The following is a 17,912-nucleotide window of genomic DNA, read 5'->3' on the forward strand; positions in this document are numbered from 1 at the left end:
GCGGTGGTTTCTAAATTGCAAATCGGAGACCAAGTATTGCAACTATATGTGTTTCAACTTCTTCTAAAGTAGTACCCCCTACGCTTTTAATGATGATGCTGTAATCTTTGCTGGGAATTTAAACTTGCAGTCAACAGGCTCCCTTTTGTAGTTACCTTCCCCAGATCCCTTTGAGGCAGCCACTCGTGAGACTCTATTGAAAGACTGTCTGCAAAAGGGTTAATTTAAACATTATCATCTGTCTGAAGTTCTGCCTTGAGGAAAGCAAGCACTAGATACCCCTTGGAGAGGTTACTGCAATTCTCAGGCCAGCCTCTTACATAGGTGAAGAAGCCCTATGACAGATGCATTCCTTGCTCCTCCAGGTGCATTGCAGCTTGGAATAGCTTTTTTTTCAGAGTAAGGAGAAGAACAAGGGGCCATTGAAAAGAGCAGGTTATCAGCACTACTGATATGATAGATTATTGGATTGTGTTGAAATAATCAGTTTTTTCATCAGGCTAGATTGTTTGTACCTAATTCTCTGAATAATTTTTTTTTTGAGGGGGGTGGTTCATTGTGGTAACTTGCACAGAGATCCCGGAGATGATGAAAAGAATTGCTTTCCCCTCATGTTTAATGAGATACTTTGCTGTGTTTTGGCTGTCTTGTCCCATTGCTAAGCCCTGACAAATTTATGTTCTAACTTGAGGATGAGGTACTAATGGCATGAGGAGATAGTGTGTTTGCAGCATCCAGAAGCCATGAGCCTCTCTTAATTCCATTCCAGTTCAGTGTCAAGCACTGGGGCACCACCATGAAGACTCTACACTGAGGCCTTTCTGTCGGGCCAGGACAAACTAGCTAAAGCCTTGAGAGTGAAATGTGTAAAGATCCAGTCCTGTGTAGTGATTTTCTTTTAAAGCAGACATGGGAAGAACTCCATGGTAAAGGATGTATTGGTCAGAGATATATTGGTACAGAGCTTCAAGAATGTTCCTAGAAAAATCCCTCCTCCTTAGCTTCTGAGCAGTGCAAGGATGAAGGCTGTTTGCTTCTTCAGTTGGTTTTAAGCTGGTTTGAGGATTTGCCCTGCATTGCCTTCTGGAATAGTTTTTCTGCATCCTAATTTTGTCAAGGTTCATGCAAGGTTTTGTCAAGGTTCATTGGTTTACTTTATGGAGGGATACAGCCTGCCCCACCCCCTCCCCCACCCCAAAATCTCCTTTCACTGAGAAATAGAACTGAAGGGTTAGATTTAGGAATGCTAGCACCATACCCCATGGGAACTGTAATTAGCATCCTTTATTTCCCATTCTTCCCTTGGGATTTGGCTTCATGGCTGACTTCCATCTCCTCTTTTAAAGTTTAGTTGCTGTTGTGGTTGTGGGAGATTGGGAAGCCCAGTCCCTGTTGGAGGTTGGGAACAAGGGTTATCCTGTCTGCAAGTACCTTGAGCTGGAGTAAGCAGCATTTCACAGTTCTGAAAATGGACTACCGAATTTCCACTATTTAGTGGAAAGGTACCTCTTCCTTTAATTCAGGTGGAATAGCTGTTGATTTCATATAATTCATAAGGTGTTAATTTGAAAATTCATAAATTTTCATGAAGACTCACTTTTCTCTATTTTTATTTAATCATCATGGCTGAATTTGCAAGCACAAAATACCACTTTTATGGGCTTGTCCCACACTAACGAAGTGTGATGCTAGGATACTGAAATCAGTTGTGAGTTCAAAGTGTAGCAAGTAGGGGATGTGATATGATTTACCTGAGGAGACCTCTTGTTTGGCATAAATATTTCTGACATGTGGTATGGAGCTAGATTGAGAACAGGAATAAGCTACTCTTTGGACTTCAGATTTTACTTTCTGAAGTAGATGAGATTCCCTTCTTAGAATAGAAATCAGCAGAAATGCTGGAATTGTGTTAATTGAACAGACTGATAGTCTGTGGAGTAGGAGGTGTGTCAGTATGAAGTTTAAGGATGTGTAGAAGAGAGAAGCTGGTCAGCAATTGCAAATTAGAATTCAGTGAAGTTGTGTTACTCACAAATTTGCTTTCAATAACTATTTTTACAAGGACTGCTTACAACTGCTACTTTTACAGTTGGCTGATTAGCAACCCCCTTTGGACAGAAACACAACCCTCCTGAAAGTCTTCAAGCATACAGAAACTTGGATTTTTTTAATCCTCTCCATTTCAGGCTGTCTTCTGGCTTTCAGCTTACAGTCTTTTGCAAGCTGCCACTCTCCCTGTTTGTGTGACTTCTACGGAAAACACAAGTAATAGTGGTTGAAAGGGAATTTTAAAATAGATCGTGAAATCTAGGACATGTCAGGATGATTTTGAGGTGGTCTTATAAAATCCAGTGGTTGTCTTCTTTGAAAGCTTTCACTGAATGTTTGAGATTGAGCCTTTCTCCTCTTTATCTAAAGGCTGGGAAGGTCTGTTTCTTTCAGACAGCATGTGCCACATGTGTTGGCATTTGGAAGTTTGACCAGGATGGTTTCTCCACTGCAGGGATTCCTGGGCAAGTCTGGCTCAAATCTGCTCTTGAGAGCAGTTACTGTGAAAGGAACTTCACCCAGCTCAGTGGAACTGCTTTGTATGGAGTGGCCAGTGGCAGAAAGAGATGCTGGCAGAATTGGACCCAGTCTGGTTTTCACAACTTTAAAGAAATTGTATGCTCACCTACGAAGTGTCTGTGATACACTTCCTTAGACTCATATATAAATTTATAACTATATTAATGCATAAAATAAATTCATGCTATCATACTGGTGCTCCTGAAGATCTTTGCAAAAAGGCAAGGTAAACAAGTGAAAAGCATTTGGGTAGGAAAATGTGCATTTTAAGAGTTTATTTTGTCTGTATTCAAAAGCAGTTTAGGGAAGAAACTCCCTCATATTGATTTACCTCTTGGACTCCTGATGTACTGTGCAGATCTCTTCTCTTGCAGCTGCATCCCTGATACAACAAGGTGTGAGCTGGGCTACTTATGGTAGTGAGGAGTTATTTGAAGAAAAGTTAGGATTGTGTGGCATGCTGGCTTTCCTTGCTTCTGTCCTTATGTTTGGAGTTAGTGTGAGCCAAAGATAAGTGGCTGTTTTTGGTGAGGGGCAGTGGAAATGTAATCCCACAACTACAGGAACTTCATGGTTGTAGCTCTTGGAGGAGCTGCAGCAAAACCCCCTTCTTCTGTATGCTAATGGGTGGTTATGAAATGAGAACAAAAAATTAAGGGTCATGAACTGGCAATTTTAAGAAGACAACTTTACAAATTTGTCCTTTAATGAAATTATAATACTGTTGCTTTTTCAAATGAAAAGGAACATAGAGGTCCATAACCTGTACTTGTGCATTTTTAAATCAGGATATAATGCTGAGTTGGAGTTTTTCAGCTCACTCCTTTAAAGGTCTAATTTTCTAGCTTTCATGCTGGTTTCTTTTGTGTCATTTTAAACGATATACAATAGCATTTTTCCATCAGCAAAGGCCTGTGCTTTTCAGTGACTTTTACTGCTTTCTTTAAGGGGTGGTGATCAACATACAGGGATGAAAATACTTAATGATTTTTTTTTTTCTTACAAGAGGTCATATGCCTTTATTCTTATGATTGTACAACTCACACCTGTGTCTTGCACCTGTGTTCTTTATTTTGAGGAGCCTGAAAGTCTACTTGCAAAATCTGAGCTCATTTGCAAAATTCAAGCTAAAAAAAGAATATAGGTGGAGAAAGCTATTGTCTTTAAAGCAAGAAGCTTTTATTCTAATGCTCCTCCTTTGGTCTCTCACCCCCATTAAATATATGATATTTTCTTCCAGATTTCACAGAATCAGTAACTTGCAAAGGGATTGACCCCTTTCATATCTATTGACTAGTTAGTGCCAGAGAATTTGGTGTGCCTTTCTGACCCCACTTACAATGCGCTTGCCTGCTTTTTGCTGCCTGGCAACATTAAGGCTCCTGGGAGTCCACACTAATTGCAATCTCCTCACTAGAGGTGGAGGTTTATTGCACCTAATAGCAAGGAGAGTACTGAAGCCTCATCAGCCCTTAGTTCTGCTTCCTGATCAGGTGGGTGGGATATTGAGGAAAGCATCCGTGCGTCTGTTCAGGGACATCTGTGGAAACAGGAGATTCAAGTAAGTTCTTTGAGCAACAGCTGTGTGACTTTGAACTTGGAAATACTTCTGGTATTAACCAGTTACACCCTTCATTGCTGCTCTGTGTATAGGTTACAGATATGCTTCATAATCTGTCTTCCCACAGGTGAGTATTTTATGGTCCACATCTACAGTGAGATAGCAGCTAGGAAGGTAGAGTAAGCATGAACAGTTGCCTCATTCTTCTTTCCATGCTGTCAGCCCATCTTTGTGTATTAAAGATAACTTACTCTAAAAACACGTTTTGAGCAAACTTGTGTGCAGAGCATAAACCTTGAGCTGCATTGTGCCTCTTTCATGGGGTTGATACTAGTGCACCATCAAGAAAAGAGCTGCTTATAGCTTATGAGGAAATGAGTTTGAAATTCTAAATACAAAGGAGTTCCCTAAACACAGTGGAGGTCATGGCACTGATTGTGGGGCCTATTCTGCAAGAAGGACACATTGCTTTGGTTTCATTTGTTGTTCATATACACAGATTTGACCTTAAACTTTTCCAGTTTTCTGTCTCTTTATATTTGGGGTCAGTTTGGAGGGAGCGGGGCAGGGAAATGCCACTGATCCACTGACATATACAGGAGAGGAAAGGAAATTACTTTATGACAGATCTTTTCTGCTATTTCCACATGAGCAGATGGATCCTGTGGTACAGGTTTGCCTTTAAGGAGAGTTTAAGCAGTAAATACTTTGCATATTTAAGAGGGCCGGTTATTTTCCATGTTTGTGTAGCTTTTAGGTAATTCATAAAGATTTCTGATAAAAATGCAGGCTTTTTTTTTTTTCCCACCCAGTTGTATGAACCTTCAGTACTTTTAAACTCTAAATTCTTCCAGGGTAGAACAATGTGAAAATTGTATCTTTGTCAAATGAAGCAATTCATTACCTCTCTAAATGTTGACTGCTGTGCTTGATGCCTAGAGTTGGACAAAACAACTGTCTTACAGTTTCTTTAAAATTTTATTTTCTAAGGGAACAGCACAATCCTTTTGGGTTTAAGGATACCTCCTTCTATCTCCCTCAAGTTACACAGTGTTTTCAAGGGCCTAATTTTGAACATTGAAGGGTTGGGAGCATTTGTCATCAGGAGCAAAATAAGTGATTGCTGTTAAGAGTTGGATGGGAGATGCAAAGACCAGGGGGGCCACAGCTCTTTGGGGTGGATTTATTTCTTCTGGCTGCTGAGACATCTAGGTAGGCTTTACTGACAGTCAGTGTTTGATTGGAAGAAGTGCTGGTGTGACTGGCTTTGCTGTGTGAGTGTTGGGGCAAGGCTGAAAGCTCACAGCAGGGTGGGTGTCTTCACCTGGTACCTTGGGGAACCATCTGTAGTGACACTTCCTAGCTGTGCAGGTGAGTGCTGTAGCTGTTCTGTGTGTGTAGGGCACAGCTAAAAATAAACACAGAGGGACTGGTCTCCTGATTGCTGGGGTTTGGTTTTTGTTGGCAATGCTCTCTTAAAGCAGTAAAAGCCAGCATTGCTTCAGCTCTGTCCTGTGTTGGGAGGAGTGTAGGAGAGTGGTGGGAGGCAGCAAGATGCTGGCACTTCTGCATGCACAAGGTGGGAAAGCCACAGTAGGGGCCCAGTGGGAGCTCTCCCCTTGGTCAGGGAGTGAGTAATGAGCTCAGTGCTTTGGGGGTGCTGGTGCCCCTTGCTTGCTTCTAGAAAGGACCGCACAAGGTGCATCTCAGTGTGCTGCTAAGTCCCATCCGGCACCAAAGTAAAGCTTGTGACTGGCAGCACTTTTCCCTGCTCTTTGGGAGAAGGAAGGTGGAGATGATAATTCTAAACCAGTCCTCCTGAAGGGTGCTAAAGGTGTATTGGGTCAGCCAAGCAGAGCTGGCTTCCTTGGTCCCGGGAGCCCTGGTGCTTAATGGTTTATGTTCTGGAGTGCCACCTGCTGGCACCTCTCTCTTTGCTTGCTCTTTTCTAGAGGCAGCTGCTCCAGAAGATGAGAACACAGAGCAAAAAAGCATGAATGTTAATAACAGTACTAATTATTTGTATTGATCTTTACATAATTTTTTTGATCATCATGGTACTTACAGATCCTGTTTATTGGCAAAGAACACACTCTGGCAGGTGTTCTGCAAACTTGGCATGAAAGAAACTGGCAGAGGTTTCATGGCTTAAAAAATAGAGAGCACAGTGTGAAGGAGTGGTTTAAAAAATAGAAAATGATTTTTCCAATCCATGCTGTTATTTGGCAAAATATGAAGCATTTTTTAAAATTTATGGCTTGCTTTAGTAAAATGTTTGCACCATTTCTCTGGTTGGCAAAAAAACCCTCAAAGCAGTAACCATTCTATTGAAAGACACCTGACAGTGAAGGCACTTAGGCAAAAGTTAAGAAAACACTGACTCAACTCTAAAAAGTAAAAATTATGTCAGTAAAGTAATTCTGAAAACCTTTTGGCTGTAAAGCAAGAGATATTGTAGTTTGTGTCACAAAGCAGATCTTGGTCCAGAGCTGAATTTTTTTTCATCCCACTCAAGAACTTGTTTTGGCAGTATAAAAGAGGCAGTTTTTGATTCTGTTTTTTAACACTGATTTTGCATCTGTGGGTCAGAGCCTAAATGGGTGTTGTCAGCGTGGTGCCTTTGGCATCAGTTTGGTTGTGTGCGTTGGCGTTGCCAGTGTTCAGTGTGCCACTGTAAGACACAGATGCAATGCTATAACAGAAATTAGGTAAAGAACTCAATTGAGTGGAAAATGGTCAGATCTTGCAGATATGCATAAAGCTGTGTGTATTCACACCATGTCTGAGATAATCACATCCAGTACAATACTCTCTAGACTTTTCCCTTCTTTAGTGAGCTGTCCCTAAGGCACCTCCTTGGTTCCTCACTGCTATTCAGTGTGATGTTGCATGGAATAGAGTCACAGAATTGTTTAGGTTGGAAGAAGCCTTTGAGATCATTGAGTCCAACCATTAACTCAGCATTGTTTTGTTCACCACTAAACCGTGTCCCCAGGTGCCAGATTTCCACGTCTTTTTAAATACCTCCAGGCACAGTCACTCCACCACTTCCTTGGGCAGCTTGTTTCAATGCTTGACAATCCTTTTAGTGAATAATTTTTTTCTAACATCTAATCTAATCTCTTCTCATGCAACCTGGGGCCGTTTCCTCTTGTTCTGTCACTTGTTACCTGGGACAAGAGCCCAGCCTCCACCTCACCACACCCTCCTTTCAGGCAATTTTAGAGAGTGTTAAGGTCTCCCCTGAGCCTCTTTCTCTCCATGCTTGACACCTCCAGCTCCCTCAGATGCTTCTCATCAGGCTTGTGCTCCAGACCCATCAGCAGCTCTGCTGCCAGTCCCTGGACGCATCTCAATGTTCCTCTTGTAGCATGAGGACCAGAAATGAAACTGAATTCAAGGCGAAATACATGTTGGAAATACGTGGTAAGGCTTCTCTGATGTAAGGCCTCAAAAGTAATTAATGATCTTGGGATGTATGCTGGAGAACATTGGGATGAGTGTGATGAGTGTTTCCTTTTTTTTTTTAAAGAACTCTGTGAACCACCTGTCTTTTTGCTGTAAGATCCTTCCAATCCTTTTCAAGAAACACTTGTAAAAACCAGCAATCCTGTTGACCACATAGTCCTCTTCAGCTTTTAGTCACATCGCGAAATGTAACTTGTATGTTGAAAACGCCCCATGTTGTGGTTTTATTTTTAAGCCAGCAAGCAAAAAAGCTGAATCACAATTGTTGAAAGCACACTTCATAAAACTACAGCTGATAATTTCAGCTGATGGTTTCAGTGTGTCTCTTTTGCCTTTGTTAAACTAGGAAAGCCAAAAAAAGTCATGGTCTATCACTAGACTTTAGCATTCCACATTCAGCGGTAGAGCACTGTGAGTGACACTTCTGGCTCGACCAAATCAGAAGAAAAATTATTCCAGAGTCAGTACAAAAAGCTTTGTTTGCCCTTTACATTACCTTTTAAAAAATGTCTTCTGAAAGAAAACGATCAAATTGAAATGGAGGTAGAATTTCCATTAAGCTGACGTCTTAATGGAAATTTCCATTTTTGCTGAAGGAGAAAGTATTTGCATAATTTGATCTGAAACTGCTGATGAGTTTGTTCACCTCAAAACTTTTTCTTTAGTTAGCTCTAACTCTCATGCAGAAATCATGAGACTGGCCTGCAAATCAGAGACTGAAGTTTAGAGGTCCTACCTAACTGGGATCTGAAGTTCATGCTTTCAGGCTTTTCTTCAGATAAACTGGACTAGCAGCCTTCTTTTTTACAGAATATTGCCTTAATTGTCCATACTCCTGTGAGCCTAGGACTCACTGTGGCCATAGACTATTAGGACTGTGGTGATGTGTTGAGCATTAGCAGCATTATGCTAGTTTCCTTGCCTAAGTTTGTGCTGTTACATTGCAGGGACTGCAGAACCAAGCAAAAAATTAAGAGGTGTGAAGCAGTGTGCTTTGCTTTGTTTTTCTCTGTTGTGGCGTAACATAGTCCTTTCTGAGCATTTGCACTCCTTCATACAGCAAAAACGCTGTAAACTGTTAGTTTAAGTGCTGCCAAATTGAAGGTATTTTCACACCAGGATGTTTCAAAAGCAGATTTTGACTGGCAGAAGTATGATGGGCGATGTCTGGCCTAAATTTTCAAACTCACTGTAAAGAATGAAATTCAAAATAACAAAGCTTGGCAGGTCTGATGAACTTCATGCAGCTACAGGAGTGGATCTTGGAATTCAGTACCATCTCTGTGAAGGAAAGCAACAGTATCTTTCACATAATGTGGGCGGGAATAGTTCATCTTCCCGTACCTGAGCATTTGAGCAGCCAATTGCAAGTTGCCACTGTGGCGTGTCTGCCACAGCAGAAGGGGTAGCAGCTCTGAGCTCAGTGTCCCAGAGCTGTAATTTATCTCAGCCCACCAGAGACTGTTGTGGTAGCACTAACCTGAGTTATGATCATCACCCTTGAGAGAGAGCACTGCTTTTTTTAGCTGCAGGACCACTTCTGTCTGAAAACAGTCCTGGTTCATCTGGTGGAGAGACTGGGTGCAAATCTGCTCACTTTGCTGCAGGCTTCATTCTGGAAGTCCATCCTTGGGAGTCTTGTTTCTGTTGTGGGCATGCCGATGTCCACGTCCATGGGCATGGAGAGAGCCGGGAGTCTTTCCTGGTGTTAGTTTGTTATCTCACTGCTAATCTGCGGTTGCATCTGATGGTGCTGGGGCTTTTTGTGACTCTGTGGAGCTGGTTGGGATAGTTGATGTGTAACCAGTTTGTTTAGTTGCAACTATTTTGGGAAGGTTATCATTGTGTTACTTCAGATCACACCTTTTCAGCGTGGTGTAGGGGAAACAAAGGTGTCAGCATTTGGAAACTACCTTGATCTGCCTGTGGCTTCTGGCACTGGGTTCTGTATTGGTGGTGTTGATGGATCACGTGTTAAGTATGTAAATGTGCAATTGATCTTAAGAGCATGTGTCATCCCATTAACTTCCCTGGCTAACATCAGGTCATGTGCTTGATAACTTGTCAGAACTGGAAATTGTGGAGTGTACAGTCACAGGTAGAATCATGTGGTTTGGAAAAGTATTGGAAGTAATTATTTATGTGGTATAACCTGCTGCATCTCTTTGAAGGATTTTACTGGTCTGAAGACAAAGAGATAAATCATGAAATAGGAAATAATCAATATTATGCAGTTCAACTTGATCTAACTGTGCTTGTGATCCATATTTGCAGTCAGAGTTGGACTGTTCCCAAAATCCAGGAAGCGAGAGTGGTATTAATATTACAAGCTGACAGAATGTTACAGGGTGAATGATTAGTTTCCAATAAGAAAGGAGCTTTTGGATCAGTTCCAGTTCCTTTTGGTGTAATCTGCAAACCTGAATGACCAGTGCTGTGACCTGGAGTAGCTGTAGCGCTTATCAGAGGCCAGAACTTCATGAAGATCATGATTTGTCTGCATTATGAAATGACAGAGCTGTTGACCTTGAGGAGGCATATTAGTTGGCAACCTTCCCCTCTCTTGTGAAGATGAACTCCTGGAAGAGGTGGTTTGGCTTTGGCACAGCTGTTCTGCATTCTCTGGTGATAAACAGGGGGCTTTACTCCTTTGTGCTGCCTGCTTAGAGGATTGCAGAAGAAAGGTAAAAAAAGAGGAACAAAGCTCCCTGTGCCCTTCTAATCTCTTTCAGACCTTATTCTATCAATTATGATTGATGAAAGAAGAGAATTTCCTTACTTATTATCATGGGGCTTTTAACAAAATATTTTCCAATTCCTTAATTCTATCTATTTCAATGTAAAAGGATGCATTACTTTGACTCCTCTAGATCTATTATGGTTTTCCCCTCATGTTTTCTGAAGCAAAAAAGGCAAACAACCCCTTCCTGCACTTGAAGAAAACAAACCCCAGGCCATCCTAGGCCTTGAGAGCAGCCAGGTGGAGGTGGGTCGCATAGGTCCTCAGGGAAGCTGTGCTGGATGAGTGCAGAAAGCAGAAACCATGTTAAGCACGAGGTGGGGGCACAGAGCAGACACAGCAATTAAAACTGTCATTTAAAGGGCTTTTGTTTCCTGAGGTAAGTGTGAAGCTGAGTTTGCAGTTTTTGCATTGTATAGGCAGTGTATGAACATGTGAGCATTGATTCCTTTCCTTGCTGTTTGGGCCCATAGGCAGGTAGATTTTATCCTAGTTTTATCAAAATCCACTCAATGACCTTGGAGAGCTGTAGCATTCTCTCCTCTAATTATAGACTAGTGTCTTAATAGACTCAGTCACCCACTGACCTGTATCAGTGAGAAAAGTCTGCATTTGAGCTTTATTTAAAATTAATTTTTTTTGATGGTGTAGTTCCTAAGTCTAATACAAGATCCTCAGGGGAAGGAGGGAAGAATCTTTTAATTAAGTTTCTATTTAGGTATCAGGCAAATTCTATCAATGGCAGATGAAGTATAAAGCTCTAATGGGAGAGTAAAATTTGTAATTTAAGTGATCAGGTGCTTCATGCCTCTCTCAGCAGTTTGAATGCCACAGTAGTATGTCATATTGCCATAAGTGAAAATCACTTAGAAACAGGATGTTACATTGCATTTGAAAGCTCTTACTGAATGTGAGTTTAACACCACTAGCTCCTCCTGTATTTTGTGGAATTTTGGCCTCAGTGACTTAACTTGTGACCTCACTTTAAGTTTGGGCAGTAGTTTCTAAATCTGTCTTGCCAACTACCTAACCAACCACTTGTACCTTCTGTCCTGGTCATGAGTAGCTACTGCTTTTATTCAGGGCTGTGAGGTAGAACTCCTTTCACACCACACCTTCCACTGCCATTCTTCACAGTGTTGGTTTGAATGGCAAATGGATCTCTCACATGGTAGTGGAAAAACCTGACTTTTCATTCCTCTCATGCTGGGGTTTAGAAGTGAGTCAGGCATAATTAAGAGCAGCCAACAAAACCAAGGAAGTGCTAATGGCCCTGCAAGCTCAGAGTGGGCTGTAGAAATGAGCATCATCCCCTGGGATGCTTTGAATGCTGGAGATTCTGTTTATTTGCAAAATGCAAGGAACCTTTTTATATCCTGCGCTGGAAAATTTTCAGATGTGATATGTCTTAGGACCACAGTCAGGTCTTCAGTGCACTGCTCAAGGAGAGAAGGACAACTTAGAACAGCAAGAATGATGAGAAGTACCATCGCACTCCTTTTAGCAGGGCAGAGCTGCACCTGGGGGTGCTCTGCCAGCATGGAGGGGGACTAGGAGACTTAGAGAACCATAGCTTGACAATTGACCTTGTCAAAAACCTGCAGACATCAGAGTTGGGCCGGTGAGGAGCAGACCATGCTCCCATTACCTGGTCTCTAGGATCACCTGCACAGAGGGCTGCTGAGAGGCAGTAAAGCTGTCCACTCTCTGTCTCTGCCTGTCTGAAATGGGCATATTTCTGTGGAATATTTTAATTTCAGATAATGTTTTTCACTTGTAAAGTGCCTCATGTGAAACTGTCAGATGAACATATCATACAGAACAGCTGTACTGTTCTGCCTGAGCAGGATGAAATGTTTGCTGACCTGGCATGTTGCAGGTGATTAGTAGTGTTTGCTGTTGGAACAAAGTGCAGCTTATCCTGGTCATATTTGACCAAAATAAGGTCTTTGGAGGCAGGGAATGTGGACATGTCAAAGTTTGCAGATAAAAAGAGGGAGCAGCACAGCTGGTGATGTGAGATGGAACATGGAGCAGCATGTGAGTCTCTCTCTGTTTTCTCTAAACACCAAAGGCTGGTGTTTTCACCTGATCTGTTTTTGCTTCAAACCCATAATTGTCTGTATCTCATTACATTCCTGTAGGTGACCTTTCTTCCTCTGTCTCCTCTTTCTAGGGCTGGCTGGTGACAATTTCTTAGGTAAATGCTGTGGAATGATAACTTGCAACTAGGCTCCTTTTTTGTGACCCACCACTGATTTCTCAGCTGCCTGAGAGGCAGGACAAACTGGTGTTCTGTCTGATGTTGGGATCATCCACAGCAGGTTCTCTTGCCATCAGCATGGATCCCCTGGTGCTGGTTCACAGGTTATTACAGACTCATATATCACAGTTTCACTCAGCTTTATTTTTTGTGGCTTTATGCACCCAGGACTGTATACCAAGACACTCATCTTGCCAAGGGCTGGACTAAAACTAAAGGAGACAGTTTTAGACTAAAACTAAAGGACAGCTTGCACTGGCTGAGGCTTTGACTAAATTAAAATACTTTCCTTCTGCAATATTTCTGTGCAATTGTGAATAATGAAATGGAAAGGATGGTGAGTGTAGACTGCCTGGTTTACAGGAAGGTTCCTGGAGAACAGATAATTGTGGAGAAAAGACTGGATTTACTTTGCTGTTTTATTGTTAGCTTTATGTCCCTCAAAATGCATATAGTTTCTCAATTGTATTCTATATGGTACATGAACTGTGCCAGTGTAGATAGGTAGTTTCTGGGGCTCAGGCTCTCGTGTTTTTCATTATATGTGAAAATATGTTGATATGTTTAATGAAAGCCCCCCCCCCCCCCCCAAATCCTAGGCATACCATGGGGATGCTGCCAGCTGAAGGAGGTGGGGAAAAATGTGTAGGTTTCTGTGCTTTATTGCTCAAAAGAATCTGTCACCTCTGCCCTGTGGCTTGTGAGGTGAAAAGTAGAGTTGTGATGAAATTGTACTGGAACTTGAGGCAATCTGGGTGGTGCTTGCATGACCTTGGACCAACGGCTTCGTCTCTAAGTGCTTCTTTTCTTAGATCATGAAAGAATATAATGATGATAATACTTGTCTCTTAACAAGGGTGTTGTGACGAATAAATTAATTGTTCGTTGTGCTGTTCTCAGTTACTATGGTAATTAGTGCTACAGAACAGCCTAAAAATAAAGAAGATCATTTAGTGAAGGATATTCAGGGGAAATCAGGTAGTACATCCTGGGCATTTGCAGTTAGCCCAAGTGTGTTTTGTTGAAATGTGAATTGGTGAAAAACGTTCACTGATGCTGCATTTTTGTAGCAGAAATGCTTCCAACTATCTTTTTGGAGGTGGCTGTAGCGCACATTTCCTTCCGTATCTGTGGGCACATGATTCTTGCAATTAGTTCTCCTATTGAGAGCAGCACTCCCTCCTCACCCCATCTCCTTTACAGCCTAAGGGCACCTGAAACGAATGATTCTTTCTTCTTCATAAATCATACATACCAGTAATACAGCCAAAGAATTGTTAATGTGTTTGGGGAGTTTACATAATGAACCTTTCTGGGTAAAGGTGAAGTATGGTCGATGCACTGCCTTGCTGGAATTATGTTACAGCCTTGCTGTACGGCAAGTAGACTGCCTAAATCCGTCTGTAAGTCTGTGAAAAGTTTTGAGGCTTTCTCTCAGTGATCAGTTAACTATATCAGCATGCCCCGAGCCAGCTTTTTAAAATGTTATATGATGTTCAGTCATCTGTGAATTGTATTGGGTTCCACAGGCATCACTGAAGTATATTCTTGGGGTTTTTAAGTTAATAAAATTTTGGAACCTAGTAAGTTAGGAAATATGTCTTAAGGTAGTTCTGAGTCCTTCAGTGAAGGCATCACCCCTTCAGGGCTGTGGTTTCCATTGCTTAATATCACAGGAGCTATCCTTACATAGGAAAAATATTGTGTTGCTAGGCAAGGATTTGCCATTAATTACTGTGTTCTCTGACTTTATGTACAGCTCTGGGCTTGGGTGTTCAGGGTCTTGCTTAGCACTGGGTTCCAAAAATAGCTGTCTTTTGTGACCTGGCCAGTTTGTAGCTAGCATTTGTGCAGAGCAAACTTGTGCTTTCTTCCTCTCACTGTCACAGCTACAGCAACCTCCATCTATTCACTCCCATAGCACCTCCCCACATTGTGTTGGGAAGGTGTCAATAGTAAGAACAACAAATGCCCCTTCTTCTTTTTTAGGAATAGGAAGCTGATGCCTTGGTATTCCTGGCCTCCTGCTCACCCAGAGAGAACTTGGGTCATTGCTGTGGTCTCCAGTGAGGTACTGGCAGAACAGATAGCATGACTAACAGCTGAAATGCTTGCTTTATTCTTCAGGGCTTTACTGGTATTGAGTCATACAATTTGAAAAACTCACGGCTTGTGCAAAGGGCAGCCCGAATCTGCAAGGAGGACCTTTGTGCCATGTTCTCAGCCACCTGGCTGCTGCAGAGGTCATCAGCTTTGCAGGTTTCTCTGTGGGTCTCTGTAACTGCTTGCGAATTCCTCTCCTTGCCAGCCACTGGCAACCCTGTGGATATTGGGTAGATGTCATGAAAAGGAAAGAGAATGCAGGACAGGGAGAGAGGCTGCTTTTCATGGCCTATCGCTTCTTGCTGCCTTTGCTCCTGCTGCGCCTTTCTGACACATGAGTTTTGGATCTTGTGGATTTTCATTTCCAGTTAGTTATTATTTGTGTTATAGGTTAGATCTCAGCCCTGAAGAACTTCCAGGGCTGTCAGGTTTGTGCCAGGCCGTCACTGCTTGTAGCTGCCATTGCTTCTGTGTCTGTGGTTTCACTGTCATAGTCCCCCGTCCCCATTCCACATGTGGCCCTACTCACACATACACATGTACTATCACTTTTGCAGGGACCTGTGGATATCCCTGACAGTATTTACTGCTTTTTCTCCCCACTCTCTTTTCTTCTGTCAACACTCCCCGTGTCCACCTTGGGTGTCACTGTGTGATGAGAGCAAATGGCACAACAATGGTTTTGGCTGATACTTGATGTCAGCTGTGCCTTCATGCGCAGTCCTGGCTGCCTCTCTACGTTTGTGCTTGAAGCACAGAGAAGAGTCCAGTCTGAGTAAGCTTTGAATGAGCTGTTCACCTGTGGCAGCTCAGTACCTTCAGTTGGTGTCAAGGTGCATTGGGGACAAGCTAAAGAGCTTGGTCTCCTGTCTAAGAAGAAACCTGCTCCTCTTGGCATAGTTATTAAAGTGAAGTGGTAGAAGAGTACTGAGAGCTCCCATGGATTTTTCCTTCTTAGGTATGTAGTGCAAATTTTTTTCAAATAGATTTTTCTACTAGATGATGGCTTGACTTGCTTTTATCTTGAAACTGAGCTGTGGCAGAGTGCTAGAGAGTTGTATGGTTGGAATAAGGTTGCATTGCACCTGTGAAGCTGCACGTCCAACCTTTGAACAAGGCAATGTCAGCAAAGGTCAAGGGGTTAGATGGCTGTGGCTACTCTTTAACTTGTCTTTAGTTATGTTCTGAAGGAATCATACTAACCTCTCTACTTACTGGTCATTACCGCTGATCCACACCTCTGATTATGATTTGAGATATTTTGGGAAAGTATGAGCAGTTTTTGTCACGTAGGTGGCAAGCCCATTCCTGACCTTGCAGATAGACTGATTTACATCTGCAGAAGCAGTACTTCCACTCTGTCCTTGGGCAGACTAGTCACGTGAGAGTAGGTTTGGGTTAGATATTAGCATGCACTGTGAGGGTGCTGAGGCACTGAACAGGTTGCACAGAGTAGCTGTGGCTGCCCCATCCCTGGAAGTATTCAAGACTAGGCTGGATGGAGCTCTGACAACCTGGTCTAGTGGAAAGTGTCCTTGCCCACAGCAGGGGTTGGAACCAGATGATGTTTGAGTCTCTTCTATGATTTTATGATAAGCCTTAATTTCTGAATTTCTGGGCATCGGGATTTTTTCTTGTAATACTGCAGTATTGTTATACCTGAAGCTTTTTTGATAGATTGGCAGATAAAGCAGGTAAGAATTGTGTCTTTTACTGTCTTGAGCTCGACTTTGATTTGGATGGTCTGTAACTGCAGATTGTGTATGGATACTTCTGTGCAAAATGCAAATCTGCTGAGTTGCTTCTGGCTGAAAACTGGATCTGGTGGCTTCATTGATTCTTTTCTGAGTTTCTGTAACTAATTTCTATTCTGGCCATTGTCTCTTAATACTTTTTTTTTTTTTTCAGCCAGAAATTGCCTGGCATCATGGATATCTCTCTTTCATTTTTCTCTTTCAGCTGTATGCTAGTCTGTTATCGTGTAAGCTCCTTTCTTGATAGTCTTCCTTTGTGTGTGCCTGTACCATAGGGATATGGAGATAGTAATGGATAAGGAAATAAGGAAGATAAAACCTCTCCTCATTTTCTTCCACTTTCTCTCGGTGTGGCCTGCACACAGATGTGTAGCCCCTTCTGCAGCAGTGTTCAGCTCCCCAGCACACAGATTATCTTTTGGTGCCTTTGTGTAGCATGGTGCTGGTGTGGAGCTGGTGTCCCATGGGCTTCATAATGGTGGGCATCTCTCTCAGTAGTGGTCTCTGTGCCACATTAAGATAAAGCATCCCAAAAGTGCTGGTGGACAGGGTGTGCCAGTTCCCCCTGAAGCCATTTTACATGTTCTAGGAGCTCCTGCCTTCCGACTGCCCCCCGCTCCTTCCCAAGTCAGGATTATCACTGCGTGTTTGTTGAAGCATCTTGTGAGCCAAAATCCACTGCTGTTACAAAATCTGCAAGCAAGGCCAGTTCTGCCAGTGTTGGTGAGACCAGTCATCAGCATCTGAAGAGATGACGTGAATTTTGTTTTCCCTATTCAAATACTGGTAACTGCCAGAAGCAGGGTACAGGACAGTGAGGTCCAGAGCACTGTCCTGGGTTGCAAATCCCCTGTCTATGCCTGCCTTCTCTTCTTAAACTACAATATTTGTCTTTCTGATATCACCCATTGATTAGTATGTTGCAATCTAGTTGCTATAATCCAGAGAGAAGAGCAAGAAGTTATTGTATAGAAAGGAAGAAGTCCTCTGAAAGCTGTGGTTCTTGGGTGTTAACTCTAGTTTGGAAATAACATTGCAATAAGAGAAGATCAGAGGTCAGATATTTTGGGTTTTCTTTATTCTCTGGAAGCAAATTCAGGCTGATACTTCTTCAAACACAGGAAAGAAGGAAGTGTAAAATGTTGTAAAACTGTCACCCCTTCATATTAATTGTGTTGGAGTGACCAAAATCAAGCAAAGCTGAACTACGCACTGCAGGTAAACACAGGTGCCTTCTTCTTGGCAAAGATGTAAATAATAAGTGGGAAAATGGGAATTGTAAAGGGAATCCCTTTATAAGGATTTAGAACAAGATCAGTAACCATTTGCTTTTAATTCAATGCATTATCTTCCATTCTGTTATTATTCTGTTTTATTTCTTTTCTTTGTGGTGTTCAGTGGTCCTAGCCTTTTGTCTTGGGTGAGGTTTTCATTAGTGAGAAGGTCTGTGTTGCA

At 42.3% G+C, this 17,912-nt stretch overlaps 1 protein-coding gene across 9 annotated transcripts in view; it reads left to right on the top strand.

The window, feature by feature from the left end:
* The window catches only part of RNF152 (ring finger protein 152), a 49,853-nt gene that overhangs the window by 20,807 nt on the left and 11,134 nt on the right, over positions 1-17,912 (top strand). Inside the window, exons 1-2 of one of the 9 annotated variants that reach the window (XM_074545055.1) lie at positions 12,570-12,704; positions 14,590-14,671. The exons of 4 other annotated variants lie outside the window; for them this stretch is intronic. The gene's annotated coding sequence lies outside the window, so the exon portion shown is untranslated. Of the gene's footprint in view, positions 1-12,258; positions 12,378-12,515; positions 12,538-12,569; positions 12,705-14,589; positions 14,672-15,906; positions 16,398-16,644; positions 17,676-17,912 lie in introns of those variants that run through there. 4 more of the 9 variants (XM_074545047.1, XM_074545062.1, XM_074545032.1 and 1 more) reach the window with 4 other exon arrangements.

This window comes from Zonotrichia albicollis, chromosome 1 (assembly GCF_047830755.1).
Source record: "Zonotrichia albicollis isolate bZonAlb1 chromosome 1, bZonAlb1.hap1, whole genome shotgun sequence".
NCBI classification, from domain to species: Eukaryota; Metazoa; Chordata; class Aves; order Passeriformes; family Passerellidae; genus Zonotrichia; species Zonotrichia albicollis.